General features: G+C 39.2%; 2 long non-coding RNA genes across 3 annotated transcripts in view; both read right to left on the bottom strand.

The window, feature by feature from the left end:
* The window catches only part of LOC144930912 (uncharacterized), a 63,989-nt gene extending 42,320 nt beyond the window's left edge, over window positions 1-21,669 (bottom strand). Inside the window, exon 1 of one of the 2 annotated variants that reach the window (XR_013636403.1) lies at window positions 20,975-21,669. This is a non-coding gene — a long non-coding RNA (uncharacterized LOC144930912). The remainder of the gene's footprint in view (window positions 1-20,974) is intronic. The other variant, XR_013636402.1, reaches the window with a different exon arrangement.
* On the bottom strand, window positions 4,195-20,965 carry LOC140918319 (uncharacterized). The gene is made up of 2 exons (XR_012161146.2): window positions 11,848-20,965; window positions 4,195-11,185 (listed from the first exon to the last, which is right to left on the bottom strand). It is a non-coding gene; the product is annotated as an uncharacterized LOC140918319 (long non-coding RNA).
* Window positions 21,670-27,123: the final 5,454 nt, after the last annotated feature.

The raw sequence follows: 27,123 nt of genomic DNA, 5'->3' as shown, positions 1-27,123 counted from the left end.
TAGGACTTTATAGATAATCAACACCTTGCAATGCACCCCCAAGCAAATGAGAGGCCAGTGCAGAACACTGGTATGAAGTGGTCATTTCAGCCTGCCAAGCCACCCTGGAGGTAAAAAAGCCATGGATAACTGTGGCATGGTCCACAAATTTACTGAAAACTTATAACATGGCAATTCCCTCCTGCCTGACATACACCCAGTAGGGACTGATGACCTCTCAAAATGAGTAGGCAAAACAGAGCCCATTTATACCCATGAGCAGAAGTACTGTATGTGACTTGGAAGGAAAGCATTGCCTATGCTGATGAGCATCCACCTTTGGTTTCTCATTAGATCAGGCAAATTATGAATAAGAGAGGAAAATGGGATTATGCTTATGGGGCTATGAGTAAACTAAATGGGAATGAAAGGAGCTCAAAATGGCGCACAACATTCATCTGCAATTGAGCAGCTGGTGGAATTTTCCCAGTTGCCCAACCCAGATTATGGTGTTATCAGGAGGCAGAGCTATCAGGAAACTGCAGCTGTGGCTAAGTCTTTAATTTTTGGTATTAGTGCATTTGAGATCTTGAAAAGGAGCTACACTTGGGTTTTGAACTTCTTGTAACGGTTTATTAACTGGATAATTTGCAAAGGAGAAGAGATGAACAGAGCAACCCCAGAAAAATATTATGGTTAAGGACAGTCCACATGAAAGTGGACGCAGTGACCTTGCTTGCAAGTGAGATTCAAATGAAAGGGTTTTGCAGTGTCCTGTGACTGGGCCCAGTTTTGTTCTGTAGCCAAACCTGGAATCCAAATCCTTTTGAATTTCAGACATTCAGGCCCAGAGATCTTCAAAGGTATTTAGGCGTCTACCTCCCATCTGGGCCTCAGATTCTAATCCCTGGATTTGAATCTAACCCTATGGTTTGGTTTGCAGGTCTGTTCTAAAACCAGAATGGGGTTTATTTTCCTCTTTGTATTCAGATGCAGCCAAAATCTTCAAAAACAAAACTGTAATTCTTATGAGATTTTGGTACAAATTAGAAGAAATTTCATGAAAGCAGTTGATCTTACAAGAGTTCTCCAGATTTTAGCGACCTGAAATCAGAATCTAAATTCTACCACAGATTCAACCTCTGACCCAAACCATAGCCTGAACCCATTCTAGATATGGTCATTGCCTCTTCTGCTATCTCAAATCTATATCTGTTTAAGTAGTTATACTACGCTCATCACTGTGGAATCTGAAAACCAGAGTTTGAACAAATACTAATAAAGCTTTAGCCTTTTGTTCTCAAAAGAATATGTGGTATACAGGTTGTCATTGGAAGGGGAGGGAAAAGAGAAAGAAGCTGCTGCTTGTCCCTTTTATGGGTCTCATCTATAAAATTAACACAATAGAAACCATTAATAAACCACACCGAGTAAGGATTTCAAGGATCCATTAAAGTGTCTAATAATATTATCTATTACAGCCCAATGACTAGATAAGGTCATCAGTTACAAGTATTTGATTGCTGTTTTGTCCCTAGCAAAGTAAATTAAGCAATCATGCAGAATAACTTGTTAATTTAATTCATATAATGAAATTATCTTAAATTTTAATTTGTACATTTTCTGTAGTACACTCTTAAAAGTCTAATATAAGTCACTACATCTTCAGAAAAGTTTGATTCTGAAATGCATATTTCCTTGAAATTATCTTAGATATTTATAGTGACCCCATGTATTTACTTAACTCACACACACAGTAAAGTAGCAAAACTTCATCCAGCTATAATTAAGGTTGTGTCAGCACTACTATTCATAACCTCTGTTTGCAGTAGTTTATAACATGACAGTAAAAATCCATTTCAGGTAGCATCTTGGCACTGAAGGTGTAAGCCTGAGAATAAATTTGTTTATACACATTTAAAATATAAACACACAGCCCCTCCCCCAGCTTATTTAACTGTATTTAAAGTTCTATGAGTGAAAAATAAACAAATAAATACAGGAAGTCAGCGGCAGTTTGGCCTGAGTGATAAGTGGTGGGACTGACCCTTTATTAATGGAAGTTGATTGATTTTTATTATGAATTTCTGTTTCCTTAATTCAATAACAGCTTCATTTAAAGAAAAAAATCAGATTTTGTAGCTCCGATTGGCTAGGAATGGTGAACGGTGGCCACTGGGAGCTGCAGCCGGCCATGCCTGCAGACAGTCAATGTAAACAAACTGTCCCGAGGCCTGCCGGCGGATTACCCTGATGGGCCACATGCAGCCTGCGGGCTGCAGGCTGCCCACCATTGCTTTGTAGCCTGTGTCCCCTACCACCTTCTGCATTACTTTCCTGGTTCAGGTTCTGCTGCTTTTGGGATCTTGTATCCTGCATAGTTCTGGTCATGGGGCCTAGCATTGGCTCACTGTCCTGAGGCAAAACTGCTATTGACTTCACTGAGTAAAGGACTGGACCCAATTAATCTACAGTCCTATACATACGTAAAATAAATAAATAAACTGATTTTAAAAACAGAAGAGTCAAGTGTTACATTGGCAATAATTTTTTAAATATCCAGAGAGATAAGTTTAGATCCTGTGTTAGTTCTCATAACGGATTGAGTCAGTAATGCGTCTTGCAAAATTAAAGTAATATTTTTATTTCATTTTCTTTACCATTTTCATTTTGTGTCTGATCTGTGTTGTTTGTTCATTATTTATATATATCTAATGTCAAAAACGTTGTATATGAGAGGCATATAATTTTTTAATGCGTCTCACATTTTGTTAAAGAATAGAAGTATCTCTGTATTTCTCATATCTTGGGCAGATAAAAAGCATTTGATAACTTTTCCAGAGTAGAATTTTCAGTTGAAAATTTTCACTGGATTCCTCTTGGTTCTAGTTAGCCAACTAATTTTTGGAACAGCACAATGCGTCTGTTAGTCTACAACTAAAACCAACAGAAACCATTAAAAAGACTAACTCCACTGGAATTTTCACATTATTTGTATTAAAAAATCAAACAAACAAAAACAAGAAAAAGGATATTTAATTTTTTTAATATTTAAATAATATTATAGGCCTTATCTTGCAGTCTACAGACCAGGAAAACTATCATCTTCAGGTGGCAGTTTTGCATAGGAGTTCTGCAATCCTTGTTTGGGGCAAAATCAGACTCTGATCTTTTTGTGACTTGCTAGCAAGCCAAGAAATTAAGAATTCAGCCTAATAAATCATATACCTTTTTATTCTCAGTTATGTGAGTTAAAATGTGAAGAGAGAGAAATTGTCAAGTCTGACAGGGCTCAAATGCAGCCTCCCCTCCTCTCACACAAAAAAGTCAGCTTTCTCTCAAGAATGCGTCTGGTATATGGAAAGTATTAGTTGTTCCAAAGTACAGTAATTTAGACGTTTAGAATACACAGCTCGTACCACACACTGGACTCAAATGTTTAAAAAACACATTTCAAGCCTCACACTTTACTCTCATTTTCTAATGCTTATGATCCAACAATGGAAAATTTGTGTAAAGAAACACATGTTCTTGTATGACAGGTGATTTATATCAGATCTTATATGCACCCACGAGAAGAGGTTTTCATTTTGACTCTTGTTTTTTTTATTTCCTTGATAGTAGTTTCATATGATAAATATAGCATTATTTAAATGGTACATTAAAAAAATTAAGACTTTCTGAAATCCTTAATATAAGATTACAGTATGGGGCAAGTGTCAAAACAGACCAGTTTTATTGCATACAACCATTAAAATAAAAGGAGTACTTGTGGCACCTTAGAGACTAACCAATTTATTAGAGCATAAGCTTTCGTGAGCTACAGCTCACTTCATCAGATGCATATCGTGGAAACTGCAGCAGACTTTATATATACACAGAGAATATGAAACAATACCTCCTCCCACCCCACTGTCCTGCTGGTAATAGCTTATCTAAAGTGATCATCAGGTGGGCCATTTCCAGCACAAAGAGAAAACCTGGATTTGTGCTGGAAATGGCCCACCTGATGATCACTTTAGATAAGCTATTACCAGCAGGACAGTGGGGTGGGAGGAGGTATTGTTTCATATTCTCTGTGTATATATAAAGTCTGCTGCAGTTTCCACGATATGCATCTGATGAAGTGAGCTGTAGCTCACGAAAGCTTATGCTCTAATAAATTGGTTAGTCTCTAAGGTGCCACAAGTACTCCTTTTCTTTTTGCGAATACAGACTAACACGGCTGTTACTCTGAAACCAACCATTAAAATGTCCTTTAGATATTATTGTGACTAACATAACCCCAAAAGACAACAAACAAATAAACATACAAACAAAACCAAATAACTAAATCCCCATCAGTTATACTATTGTCTACCATAGCAAAGAAATACCGACCAATATTGCTCTAAGAAGACTCTCCTCACTTTTCTTTAATAATGTAGTGTTCTCCAACAGTGTGTGAATTCACATAGCTTTAAGTATATTCTCAGTTTGATGTTGGGTCTTTAGTCAAGAGTTCTATTCAGCATTAGCAGGTTTGTGGAGTACACTCCAAAATAACTGAAACTTTATTAATAACATTAACAAGCTAATTAAAGATCTAACAACCTGTAAATAATCCTTACAGCTTTAAACTCAGGCCAATCCCTAGTCATATTTTTGTAGTTCATATCACATGTCTCATAGCACTCTCAGATGACCTATGATACTGTGTCATGCCAGTTATCCAATCCCTGTGGCCTAGGGTAGGGAAATAATGGTCTTGTAGCTACAGTACAGGCCTGGGAGTCAGGAGTGCTGCACTGTAGTTTTCACCACTGGGTTTCTGTGTGAATTTTAGGAAGTGACTTCACCTTTTGATGGCCCTTTCCTTATCTGTAAAATGGGCATAATAACACTTCCCTACTACACCTGGCCAGAAAATTTCCTTTGAGGTGAAATTTTAGAGCAAATTAACATTTTCTGCTTTCTAACCAGCTCTTTTCCTTAGGTCATAGGGATGGTATGAGGTTTAATTAATATTTTGTAAAGCTCTTTGACATCCTCAGATGAAAGGGATATTATTCCTCCTAATCTGGTGCCTGAATTCATAGATTCATAGATATTTAGGTCAGAAGGGACCATTATGATCGTCTAGTCTGACCTCCTGCACAACGCAGGCCACATAATTTCACCCACCACTCCCACAAAAAAAAACCCCTCACACCTATATCTGTGCTATTGAAGTCCTCAAACCATAGTTTAAAGACTTCAAGGAGCAGAGAATCCTCCAGCAAGTGACCCATGCCCCATGCTACAGAGGAAGGCGAAAAACCTCCAGGGCTTCTTCCAATCTGCCCTGGAGGAAAATTCCTTCCCGACCCCAAATATGGCGATCAGCTAAACCCTGAGCATATGGGCAAGATTCATCAGCCAGATACTACAGAAAATTCTTTCCTGGGTAACTCAGATCTCACCCCATCTAATAGCCCATCACAGGCCATTGGGCCTATTTACCATGAATATTTAATTACCAAAACCATGTTATCCCACCATACCATCTCCTCCATAAACTTATCGAGTTTAATCTTAAAGCCAGATAGATCTTTTGCCCCCACTGCTTCCCTTGGAAGGCTATTCCAAAACTTCACTCCTCTGATGGTTAAAAACCTTTGTCTAATTTCTAGTCTAAATTTCCTAGTGGCCAGTTTATATCCATTTGTTCTTGTGGCCACATTGGTACTGAGCTTAAATAATTCCTCTCCCTCTCCGGTATTTATCCCTCTGATATATTTATAGAGAGCAATCATATCTCCCCTCAACCTTCTTTTGGTTAGGCTAAATAGTATATTTACTATTGACCATTTATTGGTACTCTAATGGGCACAGCAGCTGAATTCTGTGTCACTGGAGCAGTGGTGGTCACAGAACAGTGAACCATGGCCACTGGGAGCTGCGGGCGGCCATGCCCGTGGATCATCGATGTAAACAGTCTCGCGGCCTGCCAGCAGATTATCCTGACGGGGCATGTACGGTCTGAAGGTTGCCCACCACTGCTGTAGACTGAGTAAGTGATAAGGCCTCCCAACTGTGCAGATCCAGAGGATTCACACAGATGGGCAGATGCAAGGTCAATCCAGCATGGATAACTGCACTTCCAAGTGGCTCTGCTGTACCCCCTTCTCCAGAAGCTCACCTCCAGCAGAAATCCCTCAGTGCTGCCTAGTAAAAATCTGTAGGATGAGATGGTAATAGCAACACATAGATATCACCTTTCCCCAGCCAAAACCCAGCAAGGGTAGAACCAACAGAGCCCCCATCACTTCTGTGATCTATCAGAGGGGAAGAAGACAATGTCATGGAGGTAGCACCCTACTACATGATTAGTGGAAGTTCTGCCAACACAGAGTCCCCTTGCATGGAATAGGTGATGAGCCAGGATGTAATATCAGAGTGAAACCGTTAATTTTTTGCTGATTTTGGGATTGTGTGAGGCCCTTGATTTTAATTTCACAGTAGATTTTGATGGGTTTAATAGAGGAACCACACTGGGAAGGTTTGTTTGTTGGATAAACTGCTTCAAATGTACTCTTATCAGCAACAGATTAAAGCTCTTTGTGAGTGGGATCAAATATAGCAAAGTAATTCAAAAGTGGGCATACTAAATTACTGAGAAATATCTGTGTCATAGAGTTAATGATCCTAGTCATACAATGTGAGTTCTCATACTAAACGAAGTTGAAATTAGCCTTGCCAAACAAGTAAAGCTTGTTTTTAAACCTCATTCTTATGGTGAAATTTATTTATTTTCCCTAAGTAGCACCTAGGTATCAGCATGTCCCTTGGATTTATGACTTATTACATTTGTTTATCAACAGGTAGTTGCACATCTTGCTATTTATATTTTAAGCATCAGTAAACACAACTAAAAATAAAAATAAAATAAATTCAAACTCAGTGCTTTTTAAAGTGATTTTGCAATATAGGTGCACTTATAAACTAGGTCTTCAAGTAATTCACACCAGGCCCAGCAACACAGAAGAATACTGCAAGAGTAATAAGGATTTTTAGGGGCATTATGATAGTGTAATGGAAACACATCTGCCCCCAAAAGTCCCTCATTTTCCCTGCGGTAATGAGCCATACAGGAAGTGGTGAATGCTGGAGCATCAAGAGTGAAACTAAAAGGAGAAATTTTAAGAAGTTAGAACAAACATTTTTCCAGCAACAGTTCAAGCTTTCATAGTGTCTTGTTAGTCCACTCTGTAGGAAACTGATATGTATAACTTTCTAATTTGCCAAACATTTCTTAATTCATATTCATGGATACATTCAACAGCTCTGTTCATTCACAGAAGTGGCTTCTAAATCAGGAAACTAGAACTGGTAACATTTGGAGAAGTGAAAATATGATATGAAAAATGCAGGTACCCAAGACAATTTCTGGGTATTCTTTCACTTATAACAAAGGTACAAAATACAACAGAACAGTTCCCAACAACAGAACAGTTCCTACTCTGTTTAAGGACTGACTTTAAACACATCTTGATAGTTAGTGGAATAGATAACTTAAACTCTATAGTAGCAAATAAATAATATCTTATATTTCTATAATACTTTTTTCTAAAGGATTTAGAAGCATTTTATAAACAACAGTATGCATATTTCTGCAGCCCAGCATCTCCCCCAATTCTGCTATGTCTGGGCTGCTCCTCTCCATTCTGCAGCTCCCAAAGGCAGTTCAAACTTGCAGCACCACATGTGCTGGCCACACCCCATGCTCCTACTGCTACCAGATGTTTTGCCTCTGTAACAGTGGTCAGTTAACAGTTCATCTAGCTCCCGTCCTTTTTAGTTGCATTTTAATTTCCTCACATTCTTGGGCAGTGACAGGCAGCTTCCTTTCTTTTAGCCTCGTTTCTTGCTCCCTGGAGCCATCTGAGCAGTGTGGTAGTTGTAACCACCTGGAGTCTCTGCTGCAGTGCCTACCTGCTAACTCCTTTGCCCCTTTTCAAGCATGGCACAGCAGCTGTGAAAGCCCTGGGCAAAGTCCAAATGGTGCTCTATCTGTGAGCCAGCCTTCCCAGGCTTGGCAGATGGTGAGCTGTGCCAAGCCAGCTCCCAGCTAACCAACCCTAACTCCGTCAGGCCAGGGGCTGTGAGTCAGTCAGGCTTCTGTGGTCCCCTGCCCATCCAAGTAGCTATGACTCCAAAGAGGGAAAACCCAATCAGGAGACCCAGTGCAGAGCCAGGAGAGGCTCTAAGGACAAGGAGGACCTCATTCAGCCAGCCCAGGGGGTAAGTGCCAGGGTAACCATGGATTGCAAGGGCAAGAGGCTTGCAGGTTTCCCCCATCCCAAGTCTTAAGGTGGATCCTAAGTGCTTTGGGGAATGAAGCAGGCTTCCTCATTCCCAATTTGAGTTGGAGGGCTCTGCCAGCGAGACCCCATCACCCACCCCACAAAAGGCCACACCAAGGCACCTATGCCCACAAACCGGCTAAGAAGATTCAAAATGAGCAAGAAGGGGATGAAAAAACAGAAAATCTACAAGGTACTCATCCTCTGACTTCCTCTCCTCCCCTCTTCTACTGAGGAAGGGGAGCTTTTTGACTCTGAACCGAAGCAGGACCAGGGCAAAGCACAACAAAAAATTTTCCCCCAAGAAGTTTGAGACCCTGTTCAAAAAGGTGGTGTCCCCGATACAGATCCATCTTGAACAGATTCAAGAGGGCAAGCTTCAGAGTAAATTTTACTGCTTACAATTGTCCCTTGAATCCACAATTCCACTGCACGCCTCCTTTGGGGATGTGATCAGGGAGGTGTGGGACAGATCTGAGGAGGCCAAACACATTAACAAATTGATCTCAGGCTCTATGAGATAGACGAGCCAAAGAACTCTATTGCTGAGGTCCCAAATGTTTCACAGATTCTAAGGCCGGAAGGGACTATTGTTATCATCTAGTCTGACACCCTATAAACACAGGCCATAGAACATCCCAAAAATAATTCCTAGAGCAGATCTTTTAGAAAAACGTCCAGGCTTGATTTAATAATTGTTGGTGATGGAGAATCTGGTAAATTGTTTCAGTGGTTCATTAGTCTCACTGTTAAAATGTATGCTTTATTTCCAGTCTGAATTTGTCTAGCTTCAGCTTCCAGCCATTGAATCCCTTTCTCTGTTAGATTGAAGAGCCCCTTATTAAATATTTTTCTCCACATAGATTGAAGAGCCCCTTATTAAATATTTTTCCCCACATAGATACTTATAGACTGTGATCAAATTACCCTTTAATCTTCTTAAATTAAAAAGATTGAGCTCTTCGAACCTAACATCATAAAGCATGATTCTAATCTATCTAATCATTGAATCATTCTCATAGCTCTTCTCTGAAACTTTCCAATTTATCAACAACCTTCTTGACTGATACCACTGTAGCATCCCTAGCGAGGGACATGGTTTGAAGACACCCTCAAAAAGGACTTAGAGGCTTCCTTGGCCACTCTCAGAGCTTCACTCACTGTACTTGCTTTACAGGAGTATCACTCTCCTGGTTGGAAGATCTAAGGGGCCTGAAGGACAGAGATCACCCTGATTTCAGCTCTATACTCAGAAAAGTTTTCCTTGCAAGAGCATTTATGGCTGATTTCTCAATGGGCACAATAATATTTTTCAGCCAGGGCTATGGCATCCAGTTCAGTGGCCAGGCACCATGTATGGCTCCGTCTTTGGAAGGTGGATACTCATTCTAAACAGGGCCTATGCTCAGCTAAGTTTGCAGGTTCCCTCCTCTTGGGGGAATAGCTGGACAAAATAGTGGCAACAAATGCAACAAAATCCAAGCAGTCCCTTCCATTACCACTAAGAGCTTTCAAAAGGGAATATAAACCCAATTTCAGCCAGAGATGTTCCTTTCTTCTGTCTTTTTCACAGAAGTTTCAATGAAAGGACAGAAAATTCTCCCAAGGAAAGTCCTGGAACTAAAGTTCAGGCAGAAAGTCCCGAGATGGTTCTGCAATCTGAAAAACCATTTTTTGACAATGAGCGAGTCTGCCTCCGCCCAGAATTGAATCTAGGAGACAGAATTTCCCATTTCATAGAGGAATGATATGCACATGCCACAGACAGGTGGGTAAAGCAGATCATGAGACAGAGATACTCCTTTGAGCTAAAGGCTCCACCCCATTCTTTTTTTATCCAGTCTCCTATCTCCAGTGATCCCATAAAGCGGAATCTGATCAGAATGAGATTTTTCGTCTTCCAGATATAGGACTGAGAGAAAGCGTTTCCTTAGAGGAAAGTTTCTCAGAACACTAATCTATCTTCTTTATAGTTAAGAAAAGCACTAGGGGTGGGGAGGAGGGGAGTGTCAGAGCCATCTTTGACCTCAAGAGGCACAACAAGTAGATGAAGAAAACAAAATTTTGGATGCATTTCTATGCTGACATCCCTGTCCCAAGGGGATTTCCTGACATTGGTGGATTTGGCAAAGCCTTATTTCCACATTCCCATGTGACGATGACACTGCAGACTCTGGGGATTTGCTTAAGGCATGAACCATTACCAGTGCCAAAAACTTCCGTTCTGTTTGTCCTCCAGCCCTGGGTCTTTAGAGATATTGGTGATGATCATAGCCAGACTCAGATCACAAAGTACCCACTACACCAGTGGTTTTCAACCTTTTTTCATTTGCAGATGTCTAAAAAATTTTAAATTGAGGTGCGGACCTCTATGGAAATCTTAGACATAGTCTGTGGACCCCCAAGGCTCCATGAACCACAGTTTGAAAACCACTGTTCTATGGTAACAACAACCTTTAGTGGACCCCTTAGACATACTCTGTGGACCCCGGGGGTCTGTGGACCACAGGTTGAAAACCACTGACCTGTACCTCTTTCTTGATAACATCTTCAACAGATTCTGATCCCAAGCTGCAGCTCCTGGCAGCACGACTCAGGATTGGGAGTTTGTGCAGATACATGGCTTTGTCCTCAACATCAAGAAAAATTATCTGATTCCCTCATCAGAAGTTTCTCACCTGGGAGTGGACATAGACACCTCGGTGGCAAAAATCTATTAATCACTCAGTAGGTTCCAGAAGATAAAGGATCTTATTAGGAGACCTACCATTGTGCCATGTCTTCAGCCTCTGGACCTCCTGGTCTTCTGTATAGGGATCACTCCATGGGCAACATCACACATTGGGATCTCCAAACTTTCTTCCTAAGTCTGGGACCACTCCCTGAAGTGCACGATGGAACAAGTGTAAATCCCAAACTGGGTGCTCACATCCCTAAATAGTTGGACAGAGCCAGAGAATATCCACAAAGGCCTCTCTATATGTCTCCCAGACTCCATAGTCCTCACAAACAACACCAGTTTGAAACATTGGGGAGCACATCTGGGCCTCCAAACCACCCAACGAACTTGTAGGAAAAGGCCTACAATGTAAATCTTATGAAGTGGTCAAGATAGTGGTCAAGATAGTTCTGTAGAGGTTCTAAACCCACCTAGAGGGAAGCCATAGTCTAGTTCAGTCAGACAATACAACTATGGTTGCATATATAACAAATAAGGAGGGACAAGGAGCTATGCATTACATTCAGAGCTGGGAGCCCGGCCAACAGCTGCCACTTTCTGATCACCCAGCTCTGAAGGCAGTGCAGAAGTAAGGGTGGCAATACTGTGACTCCCTGCAACTCCCTTTTGGGTCGGGACCCCCAATTTGAGAAACGCTGGTTTCCCCTGTAAAATCTGTATAGTATAGGGTAAAAGCACACAAAAGACCAGGTTTCACGTTGGGGAGACCAGATTTCAAGGTCCGTGACACATTTTTCATGGCCAGGAATTTGGTAGGGCCCTAATCATTACCATGTAGGCCACCTGCCTATTTTATCAGCTTACCTCTGGAGTTCTTTGTTACTAATATTTTTTCTACTAGTTTTACACAACTTTGGGATGTCTCATCTGGTGGCAAGCAGGAATGTGTGTGGCACTGCAACTTTGAACAACTTCCAGGAGCTTCAAAGCAGGGGAGCTACCAGCCCAGATGTAGCAGAATTGTGGGAGATGCTGTTAGCAGAAAGGAAATTATTGGGTAAAAAATATTCCAATCTCCACAAAAGGTGAAAGATTACTGTAACATAACATAAATGTTGACGACAAAAATGTTATGAACACCTGATCTAGCTTCATATTTACAAATCTTGCCAAAAAGCAGGTATTACTTTTGATGTGATTAGTGCTGCATATTAAATTGATATGTCAAATACAAAGGTAAAATTATAAAATAATCCATTATAAATACTGCATAATAGGCAGATTCTTCTCTGGATTATTGTGCGGTAGCCTCACAATACATGCACTATATGAATATGAATATGCTGAATATTATGATTATCAATTCATAGAATCATAGAATCTTAGGGTTGGAAGAGACCTCAGGAGGTCATCTAATCCAATCCCCTGCTCAAAGCAGGACCAACACCAACTAAATCATCCCAACCAGGGCTTTGTCAAGCCAGGCTTTAACAACCTCTCAGGATTTCTTACTAAATATAGGGTAGTATACAGTACCTGTGCTCTTTGTTTATTCTTATCTTAAAGCATAATACATTACAGAAGATGAGTCCAATCCTGCCCTCAGGTACATGGGATTTTATTGTTATCTGACACTGATTTTATGCTAGTGTAACTACATTGACTTCAGTGTAGTTACTCCTGATTTACACCAGCATAAATGCAATCAGTGGCAGGCATACAGGCTTCTCTGGGATTTACACCCATCTATCTGAGGATGGCACTAGGCACAGTAACGATGATAAAAAAGTTTTAGAGGATAGAGGAGTTTAATTACTAGAGAAAGAGAGGTTTTATAGAATTAACAATGACAGCAAAAAAGAAAACAAAAAACCCCACCCCAGCAACACTAACCCAAAATATTATGCTCACTTTTCAAGTAATTCATCCAGTCAAATAATAACAGCGAGTATAAATAAAAATATATCACCAGTAAAACTAGCAGCTGCAATACCTTCTTTCTGTCATTCTCCCTGTCTGACTCTTGTGGGCCTACCATGAAATCTGCCAAAGAGTTTTTATTCCCCCTGTGTTAAGCCTACTTAAATCTGGCCTGTCATAGATGACAGGATAGATTGTTTGTTTGTTTGTTTCTAAAATTCTCCTTCCTAGCCTACAGAAAGGGGGCGGGGCGGGGGGGTGAATTACCAGCAAAAGACAGATGTCTGGCTGTTAATTTATACCAATAAATTTAAAGAGCCCCTGAATCCTTTGAAGAGATTCTGGCCTCCTGAGTGCAAGGAGATAGAAGCTCAAAGATAACTGACTTACAGTAGGTTAAATGCATAAATATTAAATTACACTGGTGAATTGTAACTTCTCCCTTCTCCTGCTGACAACCAAATTCAAATATTACACCAGTGTTCATTTAAAAGCAAGAAATAGCTTTGCTTAACATTATTAACATGTATAAATGATGTAAGCATTCTAATTATAAGGAAATCACATAGGACTGCTACAACACTTTTAAGGCCTCTTTTGATCTTACCAGTGAACAGATCTGTTCCAAGCAGGAAAAGAAACAAATACCCTTTAAGACACTGGAACTTTTCTCTAGGGAGGTGTGATTCCATTCTTTTTGAATCCATGTGATAACCAAAATGGTGGTAACTTAAGAAGGTTGCTTTTTAAATGTGTTGTATCACAGAGATGCAAAAGTCACTGGCAACCTTCTTAAATGCCACAATTCTTGATATGTTGTCATGTTTGGCAGGTCGACATAATGAACGCTATTTAAACAATAGAAGATAGGTTTTTACCCCAGCTTTCTGCCTCACAGCATGCTGCAGGAATGTCCTGAAACCGCCCCCCTTCCCTAACAATGCTGAACATACGCACGCACACACCCCTTGCCTACATAAGCACGGCCCTCGCACCAAAACCTTAGTAAGCAGAAACTAGCTGGACATGCTGGCAACAGATAAAAAAGAGTTGATTCTTTGTCTGTTTTTGCCATAATTGTACCTTTCCCACAATCCCTAACTATCTGCATTGTTTGACTGAGAAAAGTATAGACACTGCACACAACAAGCGGTTTGCATAATCATTAATTGACTTGCACTCTCTACAGGACTAATGTTGTTTTAAATAAGCTAAATTCACTAGCTTTACATCCTCAAACTGCACAGTCTGAAATGGAGTTGGTAGCCTGCCCAGTACAATTACTTTTTTACAGTTTCTTCCACTGTGAGTGCAGGTTCCTGGTCAGATCAGCTTTTTTTAGAATCCTCATAGGATACTGTAAAAGCCATCAACAAGCTCTAAGAACGAAAAATTCTATTGTGGCACAATCTGCCAAACATGGCAGCAACTATGTTTTTATAAAGGCACCATAAAGATGACTGATCTTTGAAAAGATATGTTCTGCAAATATTTCCATATATTCATAAACAATTTTTCTGTGCACTCTAATGGCCAAATCCTGTTGGCAATATTCATGAGAGTAGTTTCGCTGAAGTCAATTAGTCTAATCACATGAGTGTGATTTGCTGAGTTTGGCCCCCAAATCATATAAAAGATATTCTGTTTCCTGGCTCTGAATAACCACTGTGGATAACATCATAGGAAGATGATCCTAATCTTTCAGTTTTTACTAAGGCAAAAATTCCATTTACTGCAGGGCACTGGTTCTCAAACTGGGGGTCATAACCACCCTCCCCTTAGCTACAGCTAAATGGGAGGAGCATTCCGAAACTTTTCTGTTGTAACATGGGATCACAGTACACAAAAAGTTGAGAACTATTGCTCCAGAGAAGTGAGGATGCTGAACAACTTTCAGGGTCAGGCCTTGTCAAGGTTCCTCCCCCACTCTGAACTCTAGGGTACAGATGTGGGGACCTGCATGAAAAACCTCCTAAGCTTATCTTTACCAGCTTAGGTCAAAACTTCCCCAAGGTACAAAATATTACCCCCGTTATCCTTAGACTGGCCGCTACCACCACCAAACTAATACTGGTTACTGGGGAAGAGCTGTTTGGACGCGTCCTTCCCCCCAAAATACTTCCCAAAACCTTGCACCCCACTTCCTGGACAAGGTTTGGTAAAAAGCCTCACCAATTTGCCTAGGTGACTACAGACCCAGACCCTTGGATCTTAAGAACAATGAACAATCCTCCCAACACTTGCACCCCCCCTTTCCTGGGAAATGTTGGATAAAAAGCCTCACCAATTTGCATAGGTGACCACAAACCCAAACCCTTGGATCTGAGAACAATGAAAAAGCATTCAGTGTTTTACAAGAAGACTTTTAATAAAAAATAGAAGTAAATAGAAATAAAGAAATCCCCCCTGTAAAATCAGGATGGTAGATATCTTACGGGTAATTAGATTCAAAAACATAGAGAACCCCTCTAGGCAAAACCTTAAGTTACAAAAAAGATACACAGACAGAAATAGTTATTCTATTCAGCACAATTCTTTTCTCAGCCATTTAAAGAAATCATAATCTAACACATACCTAGCTAGATTACTTACTAAAAGTTCTAAGACTCCATTCCTGTTCTGTCCCTGGCAAGAGCAGCATACAGACAGACCCAGACCCTTTGTTTCTCTCCCTCCTCCCAACTTTTGAAAGTATCTTGTCTCCTCATTGGTCATTTTGGTCAGGTGCCAGCGAGGTTACCTTTAGCTTCTTAACCCTTTACAGGTGAGAGGAGCTTTCCCCTGGCCAGGAGGGATTTCAAAGGGGTTTACCCTTCCCTTTATATTTATGACAGGCCTTATGATATTAGAACAAGTCACGTCATTGCAATGCGGGTCATGGGCCTGATCTATTTCTACTGATTTTGATGTGAGTTTACCCACTGACTCCAACAGGAGCAGGATTGAGCCTGTTGTTCGCCCTTTCGCTGTTTCTAAAAGGTTTATATATTCCTCTTAAAAGTTTGCTTTGAAAGTGCTCAAACCACACATTGGCAAATATGATAATTTTTTTACTATATTTTACAAAAAAACAAAAGTTAACTAGTTAGGAGATTTCAAAGTTATTAAAGTAAAAAATAATTGATATTTATTGGGGTGATTAATTTTTTAACTTTAATAATTCAAAACAGCTTTGATTTTAAATACATTATTTTTGATTGCAAACAATCATTTTTAAGCATATAATAAGTATTTTATTATCTTCCGTAAAATACATTTTCTCATTTTAAACAGCCAAATAAAGAAATTGTCCCATGATCTTTAATTATTAAAGCTCAGAATACAAAATAAATCCTAGGAAAGTGAGAGTGAAGGCTGACATTCCATCTTTCACTTGTGCCTTATAGGATAAAAAGGCATAACAGCATGAGTGAAGGGGCAAAGCTGCAATTTAATTTTTATGATAAGTTTCATGGTGTCCATCACTGTATTACCCGGTCGTCACTGGTTTAGGTTACAAACTTAACATTAAAATAGAGATTTTGCGTTTAGGATATTTGTTTGACATCTGAATCTATCATTTTAATAGACATTAGAAACGGACAAGGTCTGCACCTGTAGTCCTTACTAATGGAAAAAATTAAGTCAATGGGAGTTTTGGATGAGGAAGGCCTTCAGGGTTAGACTCATATTCTTTATAAGTGTTGACATCTTAGAATTTAAACATATTCATTTAAACACTCTACTTATTTTATAATCAGCTGAATGTTGCTAGGAAGATTATGCATGTAATCTGTGTACTATCAATGAAAAATTAAATTAAAATCTATTTTTAAAATTGCAAAAATATATCTGGGTAACAAAATGATATGCATAAGAATGGAAACATTTTACTGAATGCATTATAAAGGAAAATATTTTAATTCTCAGAACTTTTAAATAACAATTGGATTGTGCTGTCTGTCGAAAAATTACTGCTATATTTTATCAGAAAAGAGTTGGTTCCTAACGCTCTTTGGAGAGCCTCTCTACATTTTGTTCTTGTTTCCTACTATATAAGATCAAGATCCTCTAGTAGAGTGATTTTCCTTCCCAACTCCCCAATTCTCTAGTCCTCACTTCTCAAAGTATTTTCCCAGAAACAATTGGAGGTCCACCAAGCACAGGTTGAGAACAGTGACACATAATATCGCATTTGACTATAATGTATTCACTAGCATAATTTTTAAGTACTTTAATGGAAAACTAGTTAAATACATTTATCTATAGTTAAACATATAAGAGGACACGAAAAATTAAAGTGTTCCAATAAATGCTACTATTAAACAACAAAAGCTTTCATATTAAGTAACAGCTAAAAGGTATCCAATAATGTAAATTTCTGTCCTATATCTCTTTCAATAATCCTTTCAGTCTTAAACTAAGTTGATCCATTTATTATATATGGAGTGGGGATCTCTTTCTTATAACTCACATACACATGTATAGTGAATACTATCTAGCTATCCACTTTTCCATGAAGTATTAATGGAATTCCTTCATTTAGCAAAATAGTCTATTTGACTGAGTATGCAGATTTTATCTGTAATCAAATAATATGCACATATCAACAGCTTTATCTTAACAGTATATTACTGTACAAAGGTTGATGATTTACCAGGCCTTTTAAAAGGATTTTCATCTTTTCTACTAGAAAATCTTAAGTGGTGCATACAAAATCAGCAGCTGAAATAAATAACTCTGACTACAGCATATGACAACGCATAAATACATTAATCTTTTATGTATAGTATGAGACAGATCCTCAGCTGGTATAAATATGGAGATATGATCATTTATACCAGCTGAGGATCTGACTCTGTGTGTGTGTGTGTGTGTGTGTGTGTGTGTTCTGTACATACATAGCATGTATATAATCTCCCTCAAACTTAGATATTTTGTAACTCATTTCTTTACATCTTAAACCTATGTATTATATATTCAGGGCTGCAAAAAAGACAACTTTTCTACTAACAAATCTTAAGAGTTTATTAGAATCCCAGTTTTTTTTAAAGGATATCAATACCAAACTGCAAGTAGCTGAATGGATTTGGGAATTTTTACAAATTGCAAAAGTACAGTGTATTTACCTTGAAAATACGTTTTACAGCTAATGTCATACAACAGCCAACAATCTGTAAAGTTTTATATATCTACACAAACACACTCAGGCTGCATCAAGATATTAATTTGAGAGAGGTGCATTTTGTGAACAAGTTAAAAAAATAGTGTAAACGTTAATAATTACAGGATTTTTAAAAAGTTTTAACCTGTCATTGTTAGTTTCTATGAACAGCTTTGCTTTTTGCCAAAATTCCCTTCTTTTAAATAGTCATTTTTTGGATCTTATTCAGTAACTGAGTGACAACTTTGAACTTTTTTTCAATAGGTTTTTACTGTTTTTTTTAAAGAAAGAAGCTTTTACAAACCACATCAACAATTAAAAACATTTCCTTCTGTTTAATTCCCAAGAGGTAGAAGCATTTTCTACCCATTTACTACATTGATGACAATAATAAAGTTAAACTATTGTTATTTATTTAACGTGTGTAGTATTCTTGTAGCAGTAGTGTAGTATTAGTTTACTGTCCCCTGTAAAAGCCATAATGTATAGGTTTCTTTTGCAGAACAAAGTGACCACCAAAAGCGGGACTTTGTGGGCCAGTTGGATAAAACATAAGCTCATCTCGCCCCCAAAACCCCGACTCTGGAACCACAATCTTCAGAGGTCAATTTTTAAGTAAAATTTCTTTGCAAGATGTGCCCAATTAACTGAATGGTTATTTGCTATAAATGGCTAACTTTTCTGACAGCTAAAACAGGACAGCATAACCAAGTCACAATGCACGTTCTCTTTGCTTACTGAAAAACAGGAAGGGCTACCAGAGCTTACTGTTTGTTATTGATATCTCATGACTCTTTTACTACATAGTAAAGCAGTATTTTCCAACTTCTTTTATAGCACATGTGAACAACTCAGAATTCACACAGAATAATATAGTAAATTATTAGACCCAACCCAATTTATATCTATTAGCTAAGATTGACATAACATAAGAATCGCCCTACTACAGACCCAAGGTCTGGTCAGACCCAAGGTCTGTTTAGCCCAGTATCCTGTCTTCCGACAGTGGCCAGTGCCAGGTGCCCCAGAGGGAATGAACAAAACAGGTAATCATCAAGTGATCCATCCTCTGTCATGAAAAACAGAGTTTCTTGTGTGTTTCTTTTAATTCAAATTAAAGTTGAAAAATATTAGAGAGTTGTCTCTCATTACTGTCAAAATTTGTTAAATGCTTAATTGGGTAGCAAATATTATAATACTTTATTAAAATAACAGAAAAATGTGGATCTCTACCTCAGAGGAATATGTTCCTGAAACTTGCAGTGTATTATTCCTGAAAAATTTCTAATAAACTCAGTTATTAAAAACATTATAATTCACTTCAGTTAGACTACTGAAGCAGCTCGCTGTGTACACTATTTTAAAAGAGAGAATTTAATCCTGCATATTAAAAGTGAAAATAAAGTGCATGTTAAACTCACTCTGTATTTGATACTTTGGAACATTAAGGTTGATAGCTTTCCTACTATTACAGAAAATAATTGTACTAAACTGAGCAAATATATCTTAAAATAAAAATGATTGAAGGCTCCAGTGAAATACTGAATAGCTAGAAATCTTAAAATGGGATATATGGCCTGTAAAAATAGGTATTATTTTTATTTTATTTTATATGTAATTTTTTTAAAAAACTGCCTTTCTGTTTGTATGTAATCTTATTAACTACTGCAAGTCATATAGCTACAATTAAGAATTTATACATTTTTAATTTCTTTGCTTTTACAGTACTTTTTTTGGCTAAGATCCTTCAGCGAACATTTTCAAAAATGCCTAAAGATAGGCACTTGAATTGACATTTAGAAACCTGAATGGATGGCCTGATGTTCAAAAATACAAAGCATCTGTAGCTCAAATAGGAGCTGCAGGTGCTCAGCACCACTTTTATTTAGGTGCCTAAAAATTTATATGGGCTCCAACATTAGCTACCCAAGACCAATCTACAAACTCTTGATCCGTATCCTATAGTACGCATATTTGAATTCATTGTGTTCTATCTCTAAAACAATAAATGAAATAAATAATCTAGCTGGAATAAACCGTACACGAATAATTCCACTAGTCCACATGGCTGTCAGCACATGTAAGCACACCAAACAGGGCGGTAGTGCTGGGGTATGCCTGTATTCACACAGTCTTGAAATAGCCATGTCATCAGACGAGACATTTGCTGTGTATACTTTTTCATGTTTTGTATTATCGAAAAACAAAGCCTCAGTCAATTATGTTGTCTTGTGTGTCAATTTTATATACCTATAGATATACATATTTAAATTAAGTGGGGGGGGGGGGAGAGGTGTACACGCACGCACAAAAGGAAGAGTCCAGAGTGCGAACAATCTTTTCCAGCAGATTCCTTAGCTTACATTAAACGCGATCTGGGGAAGAAAAGAAAAGACTTGTAGACAGGCAAGGAGGCATCTTCCTCGGGAAAGGGAGACTGCAGCTGAGCTGCTGCTGAATCTCAGACACTGTCTAGCGCGTGGTCCCGAGAGAGCCCGGGTGCCCTACTCTGTCTGGTCCTTCCACCTCTTTCACTGCCTGGCAATCCCACCTCCCAGCCATCCACCCCTGGGGTATGATGGCAGCATGGGCAAATGCAAAGGAAGGAGACCTCCCCCCCCCACACACACACCAGTCTCCAAGCAGCAGCCCCCAAACTCCCATTCAGCAAAGCAGCTACCTCTCCGATCCAGACAGACACAAATCTCGCAGCAATTACCATGCCCGCCCCCCCGCGCCCTTCCAGCAGCTCTCGCCGCCCGCCACCCCAAGCAATGTGCTCCAGCGAACCCCACACCTTCTGATCACCAAAGAAAAGGAGACGTGCATTAGGACACGCGACTCATCAAGCCTGGGAATCACTGTCTAGAACCAAGGTGGGGGGTATATTGCAAGGCCAGGAGGTGGTCAAAAGAAAATACAACTTACCACTTGTCATTCCTGTGAGGCGGGGAGGGGGAAAAAGGATCCTGGGGAAAAGGTGCATCTCGCCTGTCAGTTTTCTTCTTGAAAGGAGACACACTCAATCCTCAAACCCTGCTCCTTCCCTTGGCAAAATCCTGACTCATTACATAAAAAGATCACACTGCCAGGCTCCCAGAAAAATTTCTTCATCATGGTCACGCCACAAGCTAAACAAGAGGCCACATCAAGGGGGGTGGCAGGGAGGATGAAAAGAAGAAGAAAAAAAGGAGGATTAATAATTTTAAAACGATCATCTTCCTTTCAACTGCAAAAGAAAGTGCAGAGGAAAAAACCCAGCAACCAGGAGATAACTAGAGAAGATTCACTCATTGTTGCCACAAAGACACCTCTCTCCCCTTTCCCATTCCCTCTCCATGCTCATTTCTGCAACACTGTTACAAAGACATGCCGCTCTGTCACTGGAGTTGATGATCCCAGTCATTTGGCTTCTAAACTCCTTTAGGGTCCTTGTCAGAGAATCTTAGGTGAAGTGAGTCCTTGTATAGTAGGTGTGGTGAGTCCAAGATCGTCTGTAAATTATTTTTTTCCTAGAAGCTACCTCCAAATATAGTAACAGGGAAGGGGCATTCCTAGAAATTCGGGAGACGTCAGAAAGGGAAGATTTGTGAAATTCAGCTTCACTTCCTGCAGAGGGCTCCCAGCCCAAGGAGGGGGAAAAAAATCAAGTGAGCAGTAAAGTGCTTTTCATGCTTCTCTGATCAGATAATGGTTTTTAAAAAAAGAATAGCAAAGCACTTAACTCACATTTCTCAGATAAGGTCTGGGACTGTCATATGTGAAGAAAAGCTAATCAGTAAAGCTCTTTCCTCATTTTCTAATGATGCTTACAGATGCCTGTCTGTTGTGTTTACTGTCCCCCCACACACACCTTACATCATACACAGGCACAAAGTAAATAAAAGGACTATATATATGAAAAATGCTGATTTCAGTGCTTATAATTCTTACCTACATCAGAGGATACAGTGATGTATTTCCAGCCTGCACTGTGTGTGCCATCTTGCAAATCTTTATTCACTTGAATAACACTGAAGCTATTGCTGTGTACATGCAAAGTATAATTATTATTGCTAACATGAATAATAATTTGCATGATAAGGCCCCAATCTGGCCAGGTGCATACTTTCCATTGACTTAAATGAAAGTGGAGGGTGCTCAGCAACTCACAGGATCAGGCTCTGTAAGCACCTTGTAAATCAGTTCTCACAAGACCACTGTACTTTGTGATGAAGGCAGTTATTATTATTACATGTATTTCTCATAAATCTTTATATTTACCCTTTATATGCTTTATGCATGTGTCTAATGTCTTGGAGTCCAGTCCTTTAAACCTTTACTCACATTAATTGTCCCAATTAAGTATTAAAAATACTTTGTCTTCCTTTGCCCCTATTAATATAAATAATAATAATAATTAATAGGAGTCTAGAAATGTTCTTAGGCTTATACTGTGTTTGAAAAGTATTTTAAGATTCTCATAAGTAAAGCATTCAAAAGAGAAAAGTGTTATTATTATTACTAATTAAATAAGGATTTCAATGCATTCCTGATTTGGAAAACAATCTGTATTCCAACAATAGCAGTGACAACTGTAGAAAACCATGATGACCAGCTTTTGGGGAAAGAAGATAATAGGTTTCAATGTGTTTAACTTTTGTTGGTCATTTGGATTTTCATAATTAAATTACCCTTGGTGGTCTTGTTCAAATTTTCAACATGAGCCAGGAAATCTTCCCACCTACACCCCCAAGAGTAAATACAAAAATATTGCTGTTTGGATTTGTGCCCCTGCCTTGTTTTAATTTTAATAAAAGCTTGCATTTATTAAAAATGTAATTACAAATATCTTCCTCATCTGCAATCCTGAAAGAGGCATAGTATGAAAAAAATTATCTGAGCTACAATCTCACTTGAAGTGTGCTGTGAGTTTTAACTGTCAGCTCTGTGTTGAATTAACAATGATATAAAAATACAGATTCCATAATTTAATAGGTTCATCTACTCAGTCTCATTCATAATAATACTTGTTTAAAGGACACATTTTAAACAATCTCTTAAAATCCAAAACAGCTTTTTTGTAAATTGCAAAAGGACTTTTTAAGATGGTCAGACTATTTGAGACATGTTACTGTTGTCACTCAGATTAATTTCCTCAGGGGAACGTGGATGACAGTCTGAAGTTTCGAATCCTTTGATCATTAAAAAAATGTATTTGCTGTCCTCTGTTGGTCATATTGGTTGTCACATGTAAAATTAACTAAGTTTTTAAAGCAAAGAGGTAGCAAGGGTCTGACTTAAGATGAAAAAAGCAAGGAAATTGAGTTTAAAAACTGCTATACAGTCTTCTTTCACCATTGTGATTGGGTAGTGCTTGGAGTTTCAGAATATAGTTTTACTTATACTGACTGAAACAGTGAGAGATGCTAAAGCAGGGGTAGGCAACCTATGGCACGAGTGCCAAAGGCGGCACATGAACTGATTTTCAGTGGCACTTACATTGCCCGGGTCCTGGCCACCGGTCAGGGGGGCTCTGCATTTTAATTTAATTTTAAATTAACTTTCTTAAACATTTAAAATCCTTATTTACTTTACGTACAACAATAGTTTAGTTATATATTATAGACTTATAGAAAGAGCCCTTTTAAAAATGTTAAAATGTATTACTGGCATGCTAAACCTTAAATTAGAGTGAATAAATGAAAACTTGGCACACCACTTCTGAAAGGTTGCCGACCCCTGTGCTAAAGGATAAATTAAAGGCAGGGCTATATTAGCAGGATGACTCCCATTAACATCAATGTGACAAATTCTGCCCTTAAATGTGCATATATTACTCTAATTCTTCACTTTCTTATGCTCCGTTTGCATCAGCTGCGATGGCAAAAAAGGGCCAAGAGAAGGCTGACCAGACCCCTCGCCCCCGAATTCTCCTGATGGAGGGGAATCCACAGCAGCTGCAAAGTTAATTTCTGCTGGCAGGTGCCCTGGGATAGGAATCACACTGGGGGCATGTCAGAGTTAGGAAGGTATGTGGCTGGGGTATTCCTATGTCACAGCTAGTTCTGCTGCCAGAGTAATTCATAGGGGTCTGTGATGGGGTGTCCACCCAACACAAGGCCTGAAAGGGTAAATTAGTCCATTTAACCTTAGGCTGCACCTGGAGGAAACCTAGGGAGTGCTACGGCTTAATTGCACATGAAGTCCAGCTGGGGGGAGGAGCTGGGCAGGATCTGTAAAGAAAGGAAGTTGGCAGGCTAGGGGAGGAAAGGAAACCTGTATTTGAACCCCCTGATACAAGAGGGAAAAGCAGGAAGCTGCAAAGAGAAAGTAGAGAAGGAGTGGTAACAGCAGAGAGAGTAAAAGCCCAGAGCTCCTGGGTCCCTAGACTGTGACCTGGTGTAGAAGATGGTCCTGGGTTCCCCTACCAGTCACTAGGGGAGTGGTACAGACCAGACAGTGCGGAGTGGACTGCCTGGGACAGTTTGCCTCAAAGAACTTGCGATATTCCAAAAGGGGGAGAACTTTAATGTGACTTGGCTTGAATGCAAAGCTATCAAGAGGAAAGCACTGCAGGCCCAGAGGATGAGAGGCTGTGGAGTGAGTGAGTGAGTGAATGATTGGAATGATGGACTGAGTAACTGCAGCAAAGGGTGTGCTAGCAGATGTCAGAGCTAACTCCCCAGATTAACCATTAGGAGGCGCTGCCCAATGTTGAGTGCCCCCCATCAGAGGGCCATTGCACCCAAGGCACATTATAGGATAGCACACAGTCTGCTGTCAACTGTACTGAAGACTGAACCATCACAAGCCCTGAGAAAAGGGAGACACATTGCCCTCCACTTGGTCCCTCTGCTGGCCCCAGTTCCACCACAGAAATAAATCCTCCCCCCTGCTGACTTTACTGAGGGCTCTCTATGTACTTCGGAGGGCAGAAGTTAGCCTAATGCAGTGGTTCTCAAACTTTTGTATTTGTGAGCCCTTTCCCCCAACAAGCCTCTGAGTGTGACCGTCCTTATAAATTAAAAACACATTTTTATATTTAACACTCTTATAAATATTTGATGTGAAGCGGGGTTTGGGGTGGAGGCTGATAGCTTGTGAACCCCATGTAATAACCGCATGACCCCCTAAGGGGTCATGACCCCAAGTTTGAGAACCCCTGGCCTAATGGGAGTAGTGCTGTAAAACCTGTTTGCACAGTGCTTAGAAAATCTAAGTTAACTCAATTCTTAATTACAGTTTTTTATTTTATTTTAACTTTTATTGTGCTGAATTCCTGTTGGGACTGCACATGTGTACATACCAGCAAGAGCTGAGCCAGAAATGCAGGGTGCTGGTTGGCTGCCTGAATTCTTCCCTAATGGAAAAATCACAGCTCCACAAATCCTTCATAAATTATATAACAGCTGGAAAGTCCTGATGGGGTATGAGCCATATGTTTATGATCATATACATATAGGAATACTCTGGCTAGGCAAGCCCCTTGTACACATTTTTTTCACAGCCCGCTTCCTTATGCTATATGGAAATCTGTCCTCCTCTTAGAAGAGTCTACAAGAGGCTAGGCATGGGGCTGGACACAGCCAAAGCATATTCCTGCTTGAGTGAGTATTTGCTAGTTTCAAGCAACTTTATTTACATACATTATTACTTAATATCTGGGTTATACTGCACACAGACTAGGATCGTGCTGTTTCAACTAACACTGCATGTTCTACATTTAATGCTAATCAAATTCAGAGTTACTATAATGATCTGTTCTATCTGGTAAAGAGATGACTAGAAAGCGTATTCTGGATTGGAAATCCAGTAAAAGGTACACAGTAGCCAAATAAAATATAAGGAAACGACTGTGCTGATTAAAAACTTATCATGTTTGGCAGAAGCATGGATCAGATAATTCCTCCCACAGCAGGTCTACAATTCATGAAAATCAGTGACAACAATCTGGTATAAATCCTTAATACTATGCTGATCTGTCAAACATTTTCTTTTATGCATTCTTACTTTCTTTAAGAGAACAAAATTTGGCTTTAAAGGGTGAACTATTCTTGGCCTCTTGGTTGGTGCCCCTTTTGGTGCTCCTTTCAGTGCCCAGGACAATTTCTGTAGGGATCATACTTATTTTAAAGATATATCAAATAAAAAAACCAAAAACATGCACAAAATAAAACAATTATCCATTTACTCATTCTGCATAATTGTTATAGAAAGCGTAATGCATGGTAGCGGAATTCTCCTTCAAAGGGAAAATGTGTGGAAGTGAACTATCATCTGCAGGGATTATCATCTGCAGCCATTAAACTCCCTTCTTCTCCTCCCCAGCTCACAGGACCAGTAGAGATGCAGTGCAGACAAAGGGTGGAGCCAGAAAAAACTGCAGTTCCTCTATGTACTCCACCCAGTGCAATCTATCAATGGCAGCATGTTTGGGGGCATACAATGCTGCATTGACTTTTGGCACCCTTTCCATCTTTTGCGGGCTTGCATAATGCAATATAATGCAGCATATGAAGGAAGAAACTATTTAAATATTATACTGGATTACTAAAGTTAAAAATCTGCTGCCTTAATATAGGGCGAGGGCCCTTCTAATGAAGTCAATAACAAAACTCCTGAGTGACTTAAATGGGAGCAGGATTGATTACTTATGTCTTAGGCATTTTTAAGTATTTCTTTTGGCAAGGACTGAAAATATCTAGTAAATTATGCTAGAAATAAAGATTAGTATTATCAGTACACCTTTCCTAGTAGAATGTGAAGAAACAGTCATTTGGATATGATATAAAGAAAAGGATAGCTGATAAATGATAAATTTATCATGATAAATTTTAAAGAGGCGCTCAGTCTGACATGATGTAAATTAATTCTGCATGTCACTGCAGTAAGTCTGCCATAATATTTTTCTTTAAATTATACCCACATGTCTTAACTACAGTTATAGTACTTCAATTTATATTCTACAACAGCTATGTTTCTGCTATGATTTTAGAAGATCATCTTCCAATACAAAATCAATATATAATTTCAAGTGAACAGCTATGGGACCTGCCCTGAAGTTTTATTCAGGCAAAATGCCCAGTGTCAGCAGT

Source organism: Lepidochelys kempii, chromosome 10 (genome assembly GCF_965140285.1).
Source record: "Lepidochelys kempii isolate rLepKem1 chromosome 10, rLepKem1.hap1, whole genome shotgun sequence".
Lineage (NCBI taxonomy): Eukaryota > Metazoa > Chordata > Testudines > Cheloniidae > Lepidochelys > Lepidochelys kempii.
This window is presented reverse-complemented; position numbering and strand designations above follow the sequence as displayed.